The 17,917-nt window shown below is 41.2% G+C and overlaps 1 protein-coding gene across 20 annotated transcripts in view; it reads right to left on the bottom strand.

Annotated features, from left to right (window-relative positions):
- SEMA6D (semaphorin 6D) overlaps positions 1–17,917 on the bottom strand; it is a 559,989-nt gene that overhangs the window by 13,760 nt on the left and 528,312 nt on the right. Inside the window, exon 1 of one of the 20 annotated variants that reach the window (XM_074327777.2) lies at positions 4,313–4,333. The exons of the other annotated variants lie outside the window; for them this stretch is intronic. The gene's annotated coding sequence lies outside the window, so the exon portion shown is untranslated. Of the gene's footprint in view, positions 1–4,312; positions 4,334–17,917 lie in introns of those variants that run through there. 20 annotated transcript variants of the gene reach the window in all.

The raw sequence follows: 17,917 nt of genomic DNA, 5'->3' as shown, positions 1-17,917 counted from the left end.
TTCCTCGCAAATATCCGGGAAGCTAATGGTACTGTCATCCTTCATCTGAGCTTTGCTTAGTTCCCAGCATTATCCAAGCCTTAGCCCTAAATTCTTAAGTAGAACAGTTCCCTAAGCTTAGTAACACCAACATGGATGTAATGACATGAATGATCTTGAATCAGGGTGAAAGAGAATGAAAAGAAATGAAATGATTTCACGATCAATCAATCAATCAAGTGAAGCAGGGCAGGGATGAAGTAGCACAGCTGCCGCCAGACCACTGGGGAAGTCTACATTTTTACATAAAACCATTTGGACACAAACCAATACCCTAAGTAGGCCTGTCCTCTTAGCTTTATTGAACTTTAGAGCCACAGTGGGGGCTTAGGGACTATCTAGTCCAGCTTCCTCATTTTTCAGATGAGAAAACTAAGGGCTGAAAACATTAAGGGACTCACTGAATTTCATGGAACTATTTAGGGCAAGATCAGAGTCCAAACTCCTATCACATGAGTTCCCATTTAGGATTTTTCATCAAATTAGATGATGGATTGTTTTCTTCAAAAATACAGCATTACAAAACAACTTTTTGGGGTAATGAATACATTCATTATTTTTATTGAAGTGGTATTTCACAGGTGTAGGCATATGTTAAATTTTAGGAAATTGTACATTGTACACATATATGCAGTATATTGTTTGTCAATATCTCAACAAAGCTGATAGCATTACTTGTACAATATCAACTGTCAAAACATTTAAAAAATCTTGAAATGTTACTCATTTATTAAAAAATAAATTAGGACCCTGCTGAGTCAATGAGATGGGTTTTTTTTTGGAAACTATAAATGCTCTACTTTGCAATAATACCACCCCTTCCTCAACCAAAATTGTCACTAACAACTACTGTACCAACAGTAAAACATTAAGATTTACCGTTAGTTTCATTTCTCTATGAACTTCAGGGGAGAGGATGAGAATCACTTCAAATTCTGGGGGAGTCCCTCTACTCAACTAGGTGCTTACTATGCCTCTTTTATCTTTTTAATGTCAGATACACAGGCGTACATGTATACTATGCAATGCTCTCAACACTTCTTTTTCTCACTGAAGTAAAAGCCAAGTATCAGTGAGTTTTAGAACCCTAGTTTTACAACGAGAGAACAATATTGCAATACAATTTTTTTAATGGATGATTAATCCAGCAATAAATTAGTGGGATCTAGAGCATCATCATTTTGTACTCAAGTTGAAAGAATGTGGACTTTGGTGGCAGTCTGTCTTGGATTTGTAACTCCATTACTTACTATTAGCTGAGATTAAAGTTTCTTTAGTCTCTTTGGGCATTTGTTTCTTCATCTACAATGTGTGGATAATACCCCCTTCTCCACAGTATGAAAAAGAGCTAAACCCGGCATATACAGATTCAGAGCAAAGTTAGTTCCCTTCACCCATTTCCTACAGGACACTGTACATATGATCAACTTGACCTTAAGAGCCCGAGCAAGATCTGTGAAAAAGCTGTCGTAAAATATTAACGCTATTAGGCTGAATTTTTTCCATAAATGGATAGTTACTTTTAAAATACTAAAGGATTATTTTTAGAATAAATTTTACAACTTAGACCATTTATAAAACCTGGAAAAGAAAGTAAAAGACAATCACCAACAATCTTACCATTCCAACTCAACAACCACCATGACTTGGTTCTAGCCTTCTTGCCACATGCACATATTTTCAATCATGACAAGATGACCTCTTTCAATCTACCACTTCTCCTGACACAGCATCTTCCTGTCTTGCTTTTCCAGTGTCTGGCCATTTATAAAGACCCCAGAAAGTTGAAGCAGTATAAAAATACGAAACGTTGCCCTAAGAACTAAATTCTGTGGTGACATTAATCCTAACCTTCATTCTCTGGAAAGTCACTGGATGTTCTTCTGAGTATCAAGGGAAAAAAATCAGAAACACCAATCTATCCTGAAGAAACTTAGAAATAGCTGCATGAAAACAAGAAGACAGTTCTGTGAATCTTTCTGCACCAGAATAGGTAACTGAATGGTTCACATCATGTGGACAGAGCCTCAGTTCCCCAGATAGCAGGGCGGGAAGGGCGGGAAGAGGCCTCACCAGGAAGTATCTCTCACAGCTGTGATTCCAGCATTGAGACTGAGGATGAACTCACTGCTGACTCACAGGCAAGTACAAAGCTGCAGGATGAGTTATCATTTCCTATACCTCATTCATCTGACATTGCAAAAAGCATTTTCTCCCCATACCCTGTCCCCCACCAATCTCATCCTCCAAAAATAAAGCCCTACCACTAATTGCTTCCTGTCCCTATGTAAAGCCTTATTTTTGTTTTAAATTACTTTCAGATTTGCCATAGAAATGATAAATGAAAGTATTTAATATAAATATATATCAAAGTAAAGCTGTATGGAGGATGGAAGGATTGGAAAATACCTGACACAAAGATATCAGGAAAGAGATTTGCATTGAAACCCCCTCAAACTATATAGCTCTTACCTTATTTAAGAAAGTATCTCAGGATTCCAGCATTCATAAAATCATGAAACTAGTTATGTTGAAAGAGGGCCCGTCAAGAGACAGGACAAAACATTAGAAAGGAACACAGACTTTGGGATTAGAATAATCTGAGCTCAAATTTACTGTGCTATTTACTTCCTGGCTCTGAGACTTGAAGTAGACTTAGCCTCTTTAAGCTTCAGTGTCCTCAAGTGTAAAATAGGAATAATTACTTTTACTACCTCTTAGGCTCTTCTAAGGATTAAATGAAACAATCTGCATAAAACATCTAACATAGAACTTGGTTCATAGTAAATCTATAATAAATTTTAGTGAATATTATCATTACTATTCTTGTTATATCTTATTGGCCAAAATGTTCCCCCCCCCCAAAAAAAATGGAAAAGAAATGTTCACTCCTTCATTCTTTCATCTTGTACATGTATTTGCAAAATTGTTTATGCATGACATCATAACAATGGTAGGGGTGTTTTAGGAGGATTAAGGTACAGCTTCATAGACACAGATGCCTCCAAGAAGGAGGAGGGAACCTTCCTTATGTGTAAGCTTAGAGTAAAGAACATACCTATATTATGTTATTCTTTTCAGTCAGAGAACAGGGGTACTTGAGTAATTATACTTTGTCATTTTTTTGGTATTATATATGGGCTTCTCCCATATATTCCTGATGTTAAAGCCTAAATAGAATGAGGAAAGCACTTAAAAGGAGTTAAGAGTTGCAAAGACGGTCAGGGCTTTAGTGGCAGTTTCCTTGAGAGAAAGGACGGATAAGGAAATGAGCCCCATACTCAGTACTTGATTTCACATTATGGAATTTGCTAATTCTTAAACTGTATAAAGAGTGGGTAGTTATAAAGAAAAACCAAATGTTTGGCAGTCTCAAATGGAGGACCCACCAAGAAGGGGGAGTTCTAGTAAATATCTAAACAGTCTCATTTGGACCTCTGAAGATCTATACCCTAAGGCGAGGAGGCAAACATGAGGTAGGCAAACCTAACAAAAACTCCACCTTCAGCTCCAGTATGCTAATCTCCGGGATTGGATGGGTATTATCTCCTCCTACCCTACCTATTTGCAGAAAAGATAAGGTGACTCTTTCCTAGAGGAAAATGACATCATCCAGAGACAATTTTTTACATAAAATGCTTGACATTCAAACAGCCAATTATTAGACATTCCAAGAATTAAGACTAAGAAAAAAAAAAGACAATAGAAATAAGCCCACAAGTATCCCAGATATTAGTTATTCAACATAAATTTAAAAAATAACTGTGTTATTTTGTCAAAGAAAAAAGATGACAAGATGGCAAATTTTATCAGAGAACTGGAATCTATCAAAAAAGGATTAAATGAAAATTCTACATACAACCCCCCCAAAAAACACAATAACTAAAGTTTCTTAATAGATGTGTTTAGCAACATATTTCTTGAAGCTGAAGAGAGGATTTGTCTACTGGAAGATAGGTTAATAGAAAATATCAGAAATATGGAAATCAAAAAGGTTGGGGAAACAGATCAGAAAGTAAGAGACACATAGGATCTTGTGAAAAGATTATTGGAAGAGAAAGAGAGAGAGAGAGAGAGAGAGAGAGAGAACCATTTGAATATTTGACAAGGTAATGGCTGCACTCTTTTTCAAAACTGACAAAAGACCATAAGTCCAGGCATTCAAGAAATTCTAAGAACTTCTAAATACAAAGAAAAGCACATTTAAACACATCATAGTCAAGATGCTAAACACAAAGACAAAAAATATGTTAAAAGCTAGAAGATGTATTACCTTCAAAGAAGCAACAACAATATCGACAGCTGACTCTTCAATAGAAACAACAGAATCCGGTAAACCAAAAAATAACTTTTTTAAAGTGCTGAAAGAAAACAAATTTCCAGCTTAGAATTCTATTACCAGTGAATATATTCTTCAAAAATGAAGGCAAGTTTTCCGGTCAAAATGGTGGAGTAGGTAAACACTGTGCTTGCATCCTCTCATGACCAAATCAAAATTACGACTAAACTACAGAACCACCATCCTTGAGAATCGCCCGAAGACTAGCTGAACAGAAGTCCTGTAATGAAGGATATACAGAAGAAGTCACGTCAAGAATGGTAGAAGGGGCGGAGAAAAGGAATGACATGGTCCCACACCCACATGTGGCAGTTAAAAATCAGGACAGATATCTCGGCTGCAGAGATGCCCGCTGAGGAGCGATGGGCCCCAGTCCTATACCTGGTTCCCTAGCCCAGGGTTCCAGTGCTGGGAAGAGAAGTCTCCACAACTTTTGCTGTGAGAACCTGAGGAGATTGTGGCTGCGTGAGACAGAGGGCTGGCTGGAGTCCCAATCACTACTCTTAAAGGGCCCACATTGAGACTTACTTGCTGAGGGACTCACTCGCTCTGAGATTCAGCGCTGGGGCAGCAGCTTGAAAGGCACCAGGGACATATGGGGAGGAACTGAAATATCTGGCTCAGGGTGAGTCAGGCTGGAGGGGTTAGCTTTCTCCCAGACAGAAGTGCTGGCAGAAGCCATTGTTCCTTTGTAAAGCCCTCCCCCTCCCTGCATGCAGACTTAGGTGGTTGCCATATCTGAATCTCCATCAACCTGGCTAATACGCATTGCCCTGCAGGCCTACCCAAGCCACTTCCAGTGGCTTTTCCATACAATTGCCCTGTCTTGGCTCAAGCTGTGGACTTTCCTAAAATTTCTCAGAAGTTCACAAACTCCAAACAAGCAGCATCTGGTCTCAGTGTGCCCCATACCTGTTGCTGAGCTCCAAGCCTGGCACTAGTAACAGCTGGTCTCGGTTTACGACTTGGCCTCTACCAGGCACCTCCAAGCCCAGCTTGGGTAGTGGCTATCTGTGGATTGCTTTGTGACTCATTTCAGGTGGCCCTGGGGATGGCACAGGCTGCAACTGAATTTAGCCTGTGGTGGGGCCCCTCCCAGGAGGCCCCAAGCTGCTGGTGGCCAGCTTTGGACCGAGCCGGAGTACCTCCCAGCTGCCTCTGCAGATGAAGCACCCAAAGGACAGACTGAACAGGCACCAGAGCCCTGCTAAAGTGAATCCTGCTCTGTAGGGTCAGCCCTGCACCACAGCTCCTCCACTGTAGTAGTCACAGCCAGTGCTCACAACCAATCAGCCTGAAAGTCAATCCCTTCCACTGACATGCAAACAGCAACCAAGGGTCAACAACAACAGGAGGGCACACACAACCCACACAAGGGACACAACTAGAGCACTTGGCTCAGCTGACCAAGAAGACTATGCCACTGGGCCCCATAGGATACCTACTATATAAGGTCACTCTACTAAGACTGGGAGGCTTAGCAGTCCTACCTAATACATTGAAACAAACATGGAGGCAGCCAAAATGGAGAGACAAAGGAACGTGTCCCAAATAAAAGAACAGAACAAAGCTCCAGAAAAAGAGCTAAACAAAATGGAGAGAAGCAATCTACCAGATGCAAAGTTCAAAACACTGGTTATAAGGATGAGAACAGTGAGAACCTTAACAGAGATACGAAACATAAAAATGGAGATAGAAAACATAAAAAAGAACCACTCAGAAATGTAGACTATAATCGCTTCTCAGCCTTTTGGCTAAGATCAAGTGTAGAAATGAAGACTACAATAGCTGAAACAAAAAATACATTAGAGGGAATCAACAGCAGATTAGATGATGCAGAGGATTGAATCAGCAATTTAGAAGGCAAGGTAGTAGAAAACACCCAATCAGACAGCAAAAAGAAAAAAAAAATCCCCCAAAATGAGGAGAGTTTAAGGGGCCTGAGACAACATCAAGCATACCAATATTCGCATCACAGGGTGACCAAGAAGAGAGAGTGCAAGGAATTGAAAACCTATTTGAAAAAATAATGACTGAAAACTTCCCTAACCTGGTGAAGGACATAGACATACAAGCCCAGAAAGCACAGAGTCACAAACAAGATGAACCCAAAGAGGCCCACACCAAGACACAGCATAATTAAAATGCCAAAGACTAAAGACAAAGAGAGAATTTTAAAAGCAGCGAGAGAAAAGCAGTTAGTTACTTACAAGCGAGCTCCCATAAGACTATCAGCTGATTTCTCAACAGAAACTTTGCAGGCCAGAAGGGACTGGCAGAAAGTATTCAAAGCGATGAAAAGCAAGGAATGACAACCAAGATTACTTTAAAAGTTATCCTTTAGAATCGAAGTACAGATAAAGGGCTTCCCAGATAAGAAGCTAAAGAAGTTCATCATCACCAAACCAGTATTACAAGAAATGTAGGAGGGACTTCTTTAAGACAAAAAAACAACAACAAAAAAACCCCCCAAAATATGAATAATAAAATGGCAATAACTACATATTTATTGAGAATTACTTTAAATGTAAATTGATAAAATGTTCCAATCAAAAGACATAGGGTACTGAATGGATAAAAAAACATGACTCTTACATAAGCTGCTTAAAGGAGACTCACTTCATATTGAAAGACACATACAGGCTAAAAGTAAAAGGATGGAAAAAGATATTTCATGAAAATGAAAACGAAAAAAAAAACAGAACCCTGGTGTAGCAATACTTATACCAGACAAAACAGACTTTAAAACAAAGGCTATAACAAGAGACAAAGAAGGACCAGGTAATCCCATTCTGGGTATTTATCCAAAGAAACCCAAAACACTACTTTGAAGGCACATGTGCATCCATATGTTCATTGTAGCATTATTTACAAAAGCCTATACATTGAGGCAACCCGGGTGTCCATCAATGAATGGATGGGTAAAGAAGGGGTGATATGTACGAGGTCTGACAATTAAGTTCGAGAACTTATTGTAATGATGTTGCTAACCTTTTTTGATATTCGAAGGATTATTCATTATGCATTTGTACCAAATGGACAAACAGTTAACCCAGTTTACTATTTGGAAGTGCTGAAAAGGCTGCATGAAAAAGTTAGACGACCTGAACTTTTTGCTAACAATTCATGGCTCTTGCATCACGACAATGCACCAGCTCACAAGGCTCTGTCTGTGAGGGAGTTTTTAGCCAGTAAACAAATAACTGTATTGGAACACCCTCCCTACTCACCTGACTTGGCCTCTAATGACTTCTTTCTTTACCCAAAGATAAAGGAAATATTGAGAGGAAGACATATGGATGACATTCAGGACATCAAAAGTAATAGGACGACAGCTCTGATGGCCATTCCAGAAAAAGAGTTCCAAAATTGCTTTGAAGGGTGGACTAGGCACTGGCATAGATGCATAGCTTCCCAAGGGGAGTACTTCGAAGGTGACCATAGTGATATTCAGCAATGAGGTAGGTAACACTTTTTCTAGGATAAGTTTGCAAACTTAATTGTCCGACCTCGTGTGTGTACACACACACACACACACACACACACACACACACACACACACTGGAATATAATTCAGCCATAAAAATGAAATCTTGCCATCTGCAACAACATGGATAGATCTAGAGGATATTGTGCTGAGTGCAGTTAAGTCAGACAGAGAAAGATAAATGCCATGATTTCACTCATATGTGGGTAATCTAAAGAACAAAATAATGAACAAACAAAACAGAAACAAACTCATAGATACAGAGACTATATTGATGGTTGCCAGGTGGGAGGAGGGTGGAGGGAGGAATGAAAAAGGGGGAGGAGGGATTAAGAAGTACAAATTGGTAGTTACAAAACAGTCATGGGGATGTGAAGTACAGCATAGGGAATATAGTCAATAATATAGTAATAACCATGTATGGTGTCGTTTGGGTACTAAATCTACTGAGGTGATCACTTCGTAAGTTAAATAAATGTCTAATCACTGTTGTATACTTGACACTAATATAATATTGTATGTCATCTGTAATTGAAAAAATATTTGAAAAAAATAAAGATGGTTTAGATAAACAAAAACTGAGATTTGCTGTCAGCCAACCCAAAATAAAAGAAATACTAACAGGGAGCACTTTAAGCAGGAGAATTGAGAGGATTGGTTACTGCAAATTCTTTTTTTGGTTACAGCACAGTGCCCACATTTAAAATTAATGAATTCCAGGTAAATTAACTGGTATATAGTTTTTGTCTCCCTGAAAGCAATATTAATTCAAAGGAAATGAGAATTTAGAAATGGGGTAGGTCTACTTTAATTGAGACCAAAGAACCCAGGAAGATACCATGCTGATTGTAAAGCTCTCCTGGCTCTCTTCTCGAGTTGCCACTTCTCAAAGAGGGGCTGTTTAGACTCTCATACTCCATCTACCTCAAGATCTGAAAGTGGCGTTGGGTTGGTCCTCGCAGTTTCCTAATGATTCTTCTAGACCTTGGTTCTCCATGATCTTACAACAACATCTTTGCTTATTTGATCTCCTGCCTCTCCTCCTGTCTTTCAACTGATAACTTCCCAGTCACTTTCTGTAAGAAAGACATATCAAAGGCTTTTAACAGCCCCAGTGTTAAAAGTTAAAAAGTCCCATGCTGGGACTTTTTATCAGATATAGCTTCTTCACCTCAAAAAGCATAAAGTCAAGCATCACATGCTTTGATCCCAATCTGCTGTCCATCCAGCTTGCTTGTCTGCCCACTTTCACCATGAGTGCTTGTCCTTCTCATCAGGGCCTTCAGCCCTACTAACTGCTCTCCTTTCTCCCAGTTCAATAGCCTTCTCTAATTTTGACATACCACTGCATCATTTCAATAATATGTTTGCCTATACTCTAGACTTCCTCCCCCTTTGTTTCTGTCACTGTCTTGCAAATTTCTTACCTTGGATGATCTTGGCCATTGACCTTTTGCCCTTGCCGCAGAACAGCTGAGCACCAGTGAAGACAACCACACGCTGGGGCAATTTGGTAGTAAGTAATGTCACAGAATTATTGATCACCCACTACAGCTAACACTCTAAAACTCTGTGGGGATTCTATGTTGTTTGTACTAGATTTGCCCACTCTCCAAATCAGTACGTACGTTTGATTTTTCCCATTTTTCTTAAGGCCCTAATCTATTCTCTCTCCTCACTCTACTGCAGTCTTCCCTCATGCTCCCCAGCTACTTCCCATAGAAAATAAAAGCTAGAAGATAGGAACTTTCTCCATCCTTTCCCCCTTGCTCTTGCCAAATACATCCGCTTAACTGCATCTTCATCTAATTTTTCCTTCCTTCTTTCCCATTTTAAGAGATTTCATTCGCCAACTCCTCTCCATGTGTTTAAACCCAACCCCTTCTGACTTTCCCGAAACAGAAAAAAAGTCAATAATATTTTTCTCTCTGTAAATATTCTATAACTTTGTATTAATTAAATACTATACATCAACACTTAACTGTGTCCACCTTCTCTGGTCTAAAAAAAAAGGAGAGGGGTAGAAAAGCTCCTGTGATCCTATATCCTCCTCTAGCCATCACCTATCTTTCCTTCCATTCACAGACGTTGAAAAAGTTGTTTTTGCCTCAACTGTTGCCATTTCCTCACCTCCTGCTCATTCTTTTACTTCCCCTGTTCTAGCTCCTCTCAGTAAAGTCACTAATGGCCTCCAGGTAACTAAATGCAACATGTACTTTCCAGTCCTGTCTCATGTGATTGCTCAGTAGATTTACACACAGTTGAGTGTTCACAGATGTTTAAAAAACTACCGTTCCTCACCTTCCCTAACCCACATTCTTCTGACCCTTTACCTACTTTTCTGTGGGTCTTTTGTTTGTCTCCCACTTATTTTCTAGATGAAGCAAGAATTACCTTTTTCAGAATATAAGCGTTATCATATAATCCTCCAATAACTCCCTATTATTCTTAGGAGAAAGCCCAGATCTCTGTAATGTGGCCTTTTGTGTTCGTTCTGAGTCCCATCTCCCTCTCCAGCCTTATCTTGAACCTCGCTCCCTCCTCACTTGTGCTTCCACCATGCTGGCTGTTTCTGGCCCTGGAATGTGTCATGCCCCCTACTTCCACCAAGCCTTTGTTCCTGCTTGCCTTCTGGACAGCACTTCTCTCCCATCCTTGGCCTACTTAAGTGCTCCTAATTTTTCAGAGCCTAGGGAAGCTTGTCCTCAGTCCCTGGGAGGCAAGCATGTGTCACCATTGTCAGTACTTGAGACAACTGTGAATGAACTGTGAATTAAGGAATAAACAAAAGAACTAGTCATGTGCCTGAATCACCACAAGCCCTGCTGAATCCCTCAAGGCAAGATTAGTATTGTGTCTCCTGTCTAATTTAGATTATTGTTAAACAAAACAATAACAACAAAAGAGGGCCGTAGATCCAGGGAGGGTGGAGACCTGAGCTCTATTCCCAGAGAGCATGAATTCTTTTAGTTGAGAGTGTGGTGAACTACAGGAGAGAATGGAGGTGGAAGTAGAGCTGTAGCTCAGGGGCATCATCATGCACTCTATTGTCCCTGAGATTCCAGGGCCCATGGTTCTCACTGTAGTCCATGAGAATGATGGCCCTTGGAGTTACAAGAATTACAAGTCTACCAACTGACAGCCCCACAAGACAAAATGGAAAAGGAGCAATGGGTTTAGGTAGGTTGAAAAAGAGCAAAAGAGAAGCCAAGTTAATTGCTATTTCTTGGAGCCTATGAAGACAGAGGGTTGTAACTGAAGGTCAATTATAAAAGAGAGTTTATGTTTATATAGCATTCGCAGGTCTAGATTCTAGGCAGTGTGTTCTGTGTAGGGTTGTGGTTTTAATCAGTGCTCAACATCAGCATTTAATCAGAATTATCATTCTGACAACCAGGCTGACAGCATAACCTTTGGAACATAAGAAGGTGAGAAGGGATGATGAGCCACCACCAGATACAAATAGGCTCCAGAAGACCCATAGCAAAGATGAGGCAAGATACTGAGCTCTTTTGATCAGCCTTGGTAGCTACTTGCCCCAGGCTCACCCAGTGATTCTTGACTGATGAAATATCTTGGGAGAGCATCTGCTCATTTAAAGAATCTCTACTGCTATCCCATCCCACCCCCACCCAATCCTCTCCTGTGCTCAGGCCAAGTGCCATGTATGAATAAATATATCCTCCCTTACTCTGGACCAGGAAGAGGTGGCTGAAAGGCCCTTAACTCTAAGAACCTTCCTCCTTCTGGGAACTTGGGAGCTCAGGTGCGAGGAAGAAGCTTCCAGCACTGTTATGTTAATTACACTTTATAATTAACTACCTAAAATCTTGTCCCATAGCATGTTGAGGAAATGGCAAAGCAGCTCTCTAACTCACCCTCCACACAGCTGAAGCCTGGCTGACACATCAGGACCTGGAAGGATATGCATTCTGCAGAAGCAGGGAAGAGCCACTCAGAAAGACTGGGGACTCAGAACCATGAGGAACATCTCAGGGATTCTTCTCCCACTGATAATGGAGCAGGAGAGGAAGGGGCCAGGCACTAGGATCCAGGATCACGGACTTACTGTGCGACCATGGACAGATCACTTCACTTTTCTGGTTTGAGTTTCTTTATGTAGTAAGAGGGGAGTAAATTGAAAGTATAGGAACACTTTCTTTGCTGAGAATCCATGATCTCCTTCTGAGGGCTGGATGGGAGAATCCTACCTCGCCTGCCTACTCGGCTAAATGTCCTGATGTAATTCCCACTGCTCCACAGGTTCTTTCTCTTCTCCCTCCATATCAGCATCTCAAGTGGTTCCCATAACAAACAGAATTTCCTCTGATTCGGAGGCTGCCTCTGTTGTCCCCGTCTCTCACTTCGTTCTCCAGCCAAGCTTCTTTGAAGAGAAGGCTAAGCCCACTGTCTCCATTTTCTCACTTTTATTAAATTTTTAATCCACTTCAGTCTAACTTCAGCTCTTGTCCGTCAACCACCTAATTGCTAAATTCAACTCAGTCCTCATTTTCAATCGTCTTTCATCTCCCGGGCACATTTCATCATGTTGGTCCCTCCATCAGATTTTGAAACTCCACCTTTGACTTTCATCATTATCTTATCTCTCTAGCTACTCCTTTTCAGCAACTTTCCCAAACTTGTTTGAATACATACACTCTTATGTGCAGTTCTGCATGGTTCCATCCTGGCTCTTTTGAGACTGACCCAACACTACACCCACCTGCTTCACTACCACCAATTAATGAGGAATCTCAATTCCATGTGTCCAGCACAAAGCACATTCCTTAGCTCCAGACCCAGGTGTCCAATTCTCTGCTAGATATTTTGACCTTAGCAAAATATAGGCAATTTCAATTCAGTCTGTGCAAAATTAACATAAGATACTTCACCTTAACTTGTCCTCCTGCTACATTCCCCAAAGGGCACAGGCTCTGAGCCCAGAGTGCCTGGGTTCAGATTCATATACTATCACTCACCAGCCATGTGACCTTGGGCATATTACTTCACTTCTCAGTCTCAAGTGTTTCTGCCTAAAATGAAGATAATTATATAGCACTGATATTATTATGATTATTCAATGAAATAATCTATGTAAAGCACGTACCTGTACACCTGGTAAGGATCCAATAATTACAACCATTATTATTATTATTGTTGTATTGATATTTGTAATACTCTACTCCATCACTTAAGCCTTCCACCTGGGAGTCATCCAAGATCTCTCCGTCTTCATCATCCTCTCTTTCCAATCTGTCAGTACATCCTATTGATTCTTTCTTTGTCCTGGAGTCCGCTCCTAACTGGTTTCTGCTTTCCTAGACTTCTATCTCATTCGCCACAAAGCCACCAGAATGGTTTTTCCAAAGCACAAATTGTATCATGTTAGTTCCCTGTCTAAAAACAATTTCATAGTTCCCGAAGGCCTACATGATAAAGTCCAAATTTACTTCCAACATTTGTAAGGTCCTCCACAATCTGATTCTTGCTGGCTTCCCTATTTTAGCTACCAATGCTTCCCCACCTTGACCTCAAAATGGTGTCTTCTGTGCACACTGTTCTCTGTAGAATGCCCTTCCTGGAAATTGTCAACTCACCAGCTCCAAACAGTCCTGGACTTCTCCCCTTTCTTTTTTCTACCCCACTTAGCCACGCTGCTCCCCTCAGGATGGTTGCTCATAGTATGAGACCATGTGAATGCTTCTATTACAGAACTTATCACTTCCTAGTGATATGATTTCTTTTCTCTATCAAACTGGGTTGCTTGAGGAAGAGAGTACATCTCACTTGCTCTCTTTATCGCCAGTGTCAGGTACAGGGCCTAGCACCCAGAAGGTCCTCACTCAGTATTTAATGAACAGAGGAAGAAAGAAATGAAGGAAGCAGTACATGTGACCGGACGCAGCCGTGGTACAGGTAACACATCGTGAACACATCTCCACCATTGGCCCGAACACCTACAGTCTTGACGCTACCCTTATTCTCCTACAGCGATGGCACCCAATCCTAATTAGCCCCCAGTCCACCAGTTTCCAGGTGCTATAGAACCAAGAGGTTCTCACAAATGGCAACAGATGGCTCTTTTCACACAAACTGCTCTTTGATGCAGGAGAGATAGGCAATCGGGGGCCAAAGGAGTAAGTGGTTTCTGTCACCTCCCACTGAAATTCCCGCCCTTTTTGCAGCTTTCCCAAAACAAAGGAAAGTAAAACCATTCCTGAGATTAAAGAGCAGGGTGTATGGGACTGGCAGAGAAGGAAGCCGACTTGACCCCCTGCTCCCCAACAAACAAAAATAAAATAAAAATCAGCCTGCCTACTGGCTAGCCGATGTTGGAGAGTCTGCAATGGGAAATTCTTTTCTGTGGCTGATGGCCTGTTTTTCCAGTTATAAAGTAAGTAGAGCTTGAGTATAATATAAGCCAGAAATCAGTACAAATACATTTATAGGGTCTTTTCTTGGGGATAGATTCTGACAGAAGAGAAAAGAAAGTTGGCAATAGATACCATGGGAGGGAGAAAAGGGTGTGCTGTGGGCCCGGAGCCTGTTGTACTCTTTATTAATGCCTTGCTTTTATAATCAATGTCTTCCAAAAAGTTGGGTCAATTGTTTATTTTAATTATATTTTACATGTAGGAGGAAAGCTGGCTATTTAAAGTAGTTTCCTGAACATTAAAGCAGCTCTTATTGAAGATTTTCACTTTTTAAGTCTGACTTTTCAATGCTTCTGGTCAAATAATAATTCAAAGAGGAACTGAACTTAAAAGGAACTGGGCAGGAAGGGACAGAAAAACAGGATCTAACCTGTCTTTGCCAAATTCTAAGCAATTCTGAACAGGGATTCCCAGAATTTGACCTCTGGTCAGAATCATGTCTCTGGGGAGCAAAATCCTAGTGCCGACTTGCCTACAAGTTTTTGCCCGTCTGCCTTCATTCAGATTGGATAACATTTTACAGCTAAATTGTCCTAGGAACAATCTTCATTTAAAGTGAAAATAACACAAGAGACTAATGAGAGGAAGAGCCCCGTATCTAAGCAGAGAGAATCTGCTATCCAGGCAGGTGACAAAACACATCAACTTCTTAAGCGATAAAGATGAGGACTAGCTTTGTGAAAATATAAAACACAGGAACCATCTACAATCAAAAAAAGAAAAACAACAGCTAGCAGGTGGCTGTGGCAGAAATGAGCACAAAGGTGTGTCCTTTTTGCAGGGGGGACCGCAGGGCTTTCAAGGCTAACTAGTGACAAGAGCAATGAAGAGCCTTTTCCTTTGTTACCTCCTCCATGCACGCAGTGCCCTTGGCCTCCAGGAAAGGAACTCTTCTAGACAAAGGAAGAGCTCAGGGTTCCAAGGGATGAGTGTGAGGCCAAACGACTCAGCCTGTCTTTGGAACATTGACTTATTCTACCAGATGACCTGCTGGGGCTGCCATATGGCCTGCACGTGACATTCTGTTCAGGATAATAGGGCCTGGGTCCATGCCTGGTTCTGCCCTCTGGGCTGGAATGACAGATGTAGAGCATGTTTGTTCTGATTCTACTGACTTGCCTGATGCCACCACTAAGGAGCCATAGCTTTCAACATCTTCCATGATACCTTTTCAGGTTTTCAAAGAACGTGACTAACACCCAGGCACGGAAAGACTGAGGATGGGCTGCTATTCCTGGGAGAGAATAAGCAGATATATAAGGGACTTACGGTCCCAGAGTGGTTAAGCTGGTGCAGATGTCATGAGTCCAATGATCTATGTTTATCATCGCTCCCTAAAACAGGAATTTGCTCTATATGAAAGAGCTCATGTCTTCATGTTTTACATTCTGCAAATCACCTCGCCAGAAGTTCCCAGGTGATGTCATAATTTAAAATTGTGGTTGATGGGTTTACAGAAGGGTTAAACTCTAACAACCCAGAGAAAGCAAAGCGGTTTTTAAAAAATTTTTAAAGCCAAGAATTCCTTGTCCAAGTCCTGTGGTTTTCGGTTGCCAAAAATATAGACTTTGTATTTTCCCTCTGCATTTGAAAACATAGTAACAGTCACTTGTCCATGGCAAATGTGGAGAATGATTACTAATTGCTCTGAAGGATCCAAAGCATTACCATTATCCACATTTCATTAGAAAATTCAGTTTTGTTTTTTTAAAATGCACTTCCTGGGTGAAGAGGGCACAGGACTCTACTATTGTTACAACTTCCTGTGAGTTTATCTGTATGTATGTATATATATATACACACCACACAGACACACACACACACAATGATGTGCTTTGTCCTGATGTAAATGAGGTTCCTAGTGAGTTAGGTTCAGCCCAACAGTCCTGTACTAAACATGAAGCTGTAACCAAACGTGAGGATAATAATATGGCCCAAGGGAATTTTATGGCCAGCAAAAGCTCTCAGAGGGCCCAGACTGGGCCTGAGTCAGTTCACTGTAACTCACCTATAGACCTTTGTCTAGGCTCCATCTCTCATGTCTATGAGCTTCCGAAACCTCTGGGTGCACAGCGGCAAAATGGGAGTTTAGGTAAATTGGTGCCAATTGCTGATTTTTACTAAATCAACTCAACACCCAGAGGGTGTGAGAAACGCTGGGCCCTTCCTCCTCTGCGGGGTTGAGTTTGACTGAAGGCTGAGCAGTGGAATACCATGGTTGCAGACGAGGACTCTGGAGCCTGAATGCCTACGTAGGAGTCCCAGCTTTTCCATTTAACTTGCCCTCAGGCAAGCTGGTTAACTGCTCTGTACCTGTTTCCCTGGACATTGGAGATACTACTAGCATCTATCTCACAGAGTTGTTGTGAGGAGTAAATGAATTATTTACAGAGAATACCAGGGTTCCTGGCACGTGACGTGATCAGGTGAGTACCAGGAAGCCCGGTCAAGGTTAAAAACATATCAGAACAGCTATGTGGTTCTAATGTTATTGCTGGAGATAATTATGCTTCAAACGTTATATTACCCTTATCTAAGTTTATTCTCCCCTTCCTTTGTGAATCACCTCAGGGAATGTTAATCTTTTCCCTGACAGCAAACACACCTGGAGAGAACAGTGAGTTAAGAAATCTGGATTCTATTCTTTACTCAGCTTCTAAGGAGCCAAGAGGCTCCAATTCAGCTCCTCTGGCTTCAGTTTCCTCATCTATACAATGAGAGGTCAGGCTACAAGCTCAGCGATCTCTAAGATCTCCTCCAAGTCATTAGATTTTATGATTCTGAGTTTAGTGTCTGGGTCAAAAAAGGCTCTTTACCAGAAGTACAATGATTCCCAATTCACACTTCTAATTTTTTCCTACAGCATTGGCGTTGCCTAGGACACAGAGAGTGTACAGCTTCTGAACTCCGAGACAGCAGGGTGTACGATCCTGCTTCTGATCTGTAACCACAAACGGGCTTGGTGCTGGACAAACTGGCTGATGTGCTGGACACCGAATGAGTCTCTGCTGGCACTTAGGAATGTTGATTTGGCATTCTGATAGTGTCCCTGGTGGAAAGGTAGAGGATCCATTATTTTATCCCCCTCACAATCATGTGGTTTGGGGAAATACTGCTTGTAAATGCCACCATTAGCTGCCCTGGGCCCTGAGGTAAGGTGGTGCAGGCCCTCTCACAGGTCAACAGATCGCTTCCAATGTCTTCTTTAAATTGTGTTTTATGCTTGTGGGAAGCTCAGGTCACATATACCCAGGATCGCTAAGGTTTCTTAGCTTCCCCAAGTGCACTTTGTAGCTGATGGAGGTATTTCATTAACTTCTTCTGTGTGTGAGAGCGGGCATCAGGGACGCCCAGGTCTCAGTAATATTCATTGTAGACCAGGGATTAGTCAATGAGCTTTTCACTTTTATTGCAGCTATGCTTTCCAAAGCAAATATGCCTTATCTATTTTGGTCCTTAAAGGTTTAGGGCAGAAATTATTATCTCTATTGAACTTCATGTCAGCTTTACAGGGACAGAAGTTACGTCTGTTCTGTTTTATCTTTACAACCCACCTTGGTGTCGGGTACCTGGTATCTACTGATACTTAGAAAATGCTGAGTTAGTCAATGAATCTCC

Source organism: Rhinolophus sinicus, chromosome 3 (assembly GCF_057876585.1).
Source record: "Rhinolophus sinicus isolate RSI-liver-muscle chromosome 3, RSI-T2T, whole genome shotgun sequence".
NCBI classification, from domain to species: Eukaryota; Metazoa; Chordata; class Mammalia; order Chiroptera; family Rhinolophidae; genus Rhinolophus; species Rhinolophus sinicus.
Note: the sequence above shows the minus strand (reverse complement) of the source record. Positions and strands in the feature narration are given on the sequence as shown.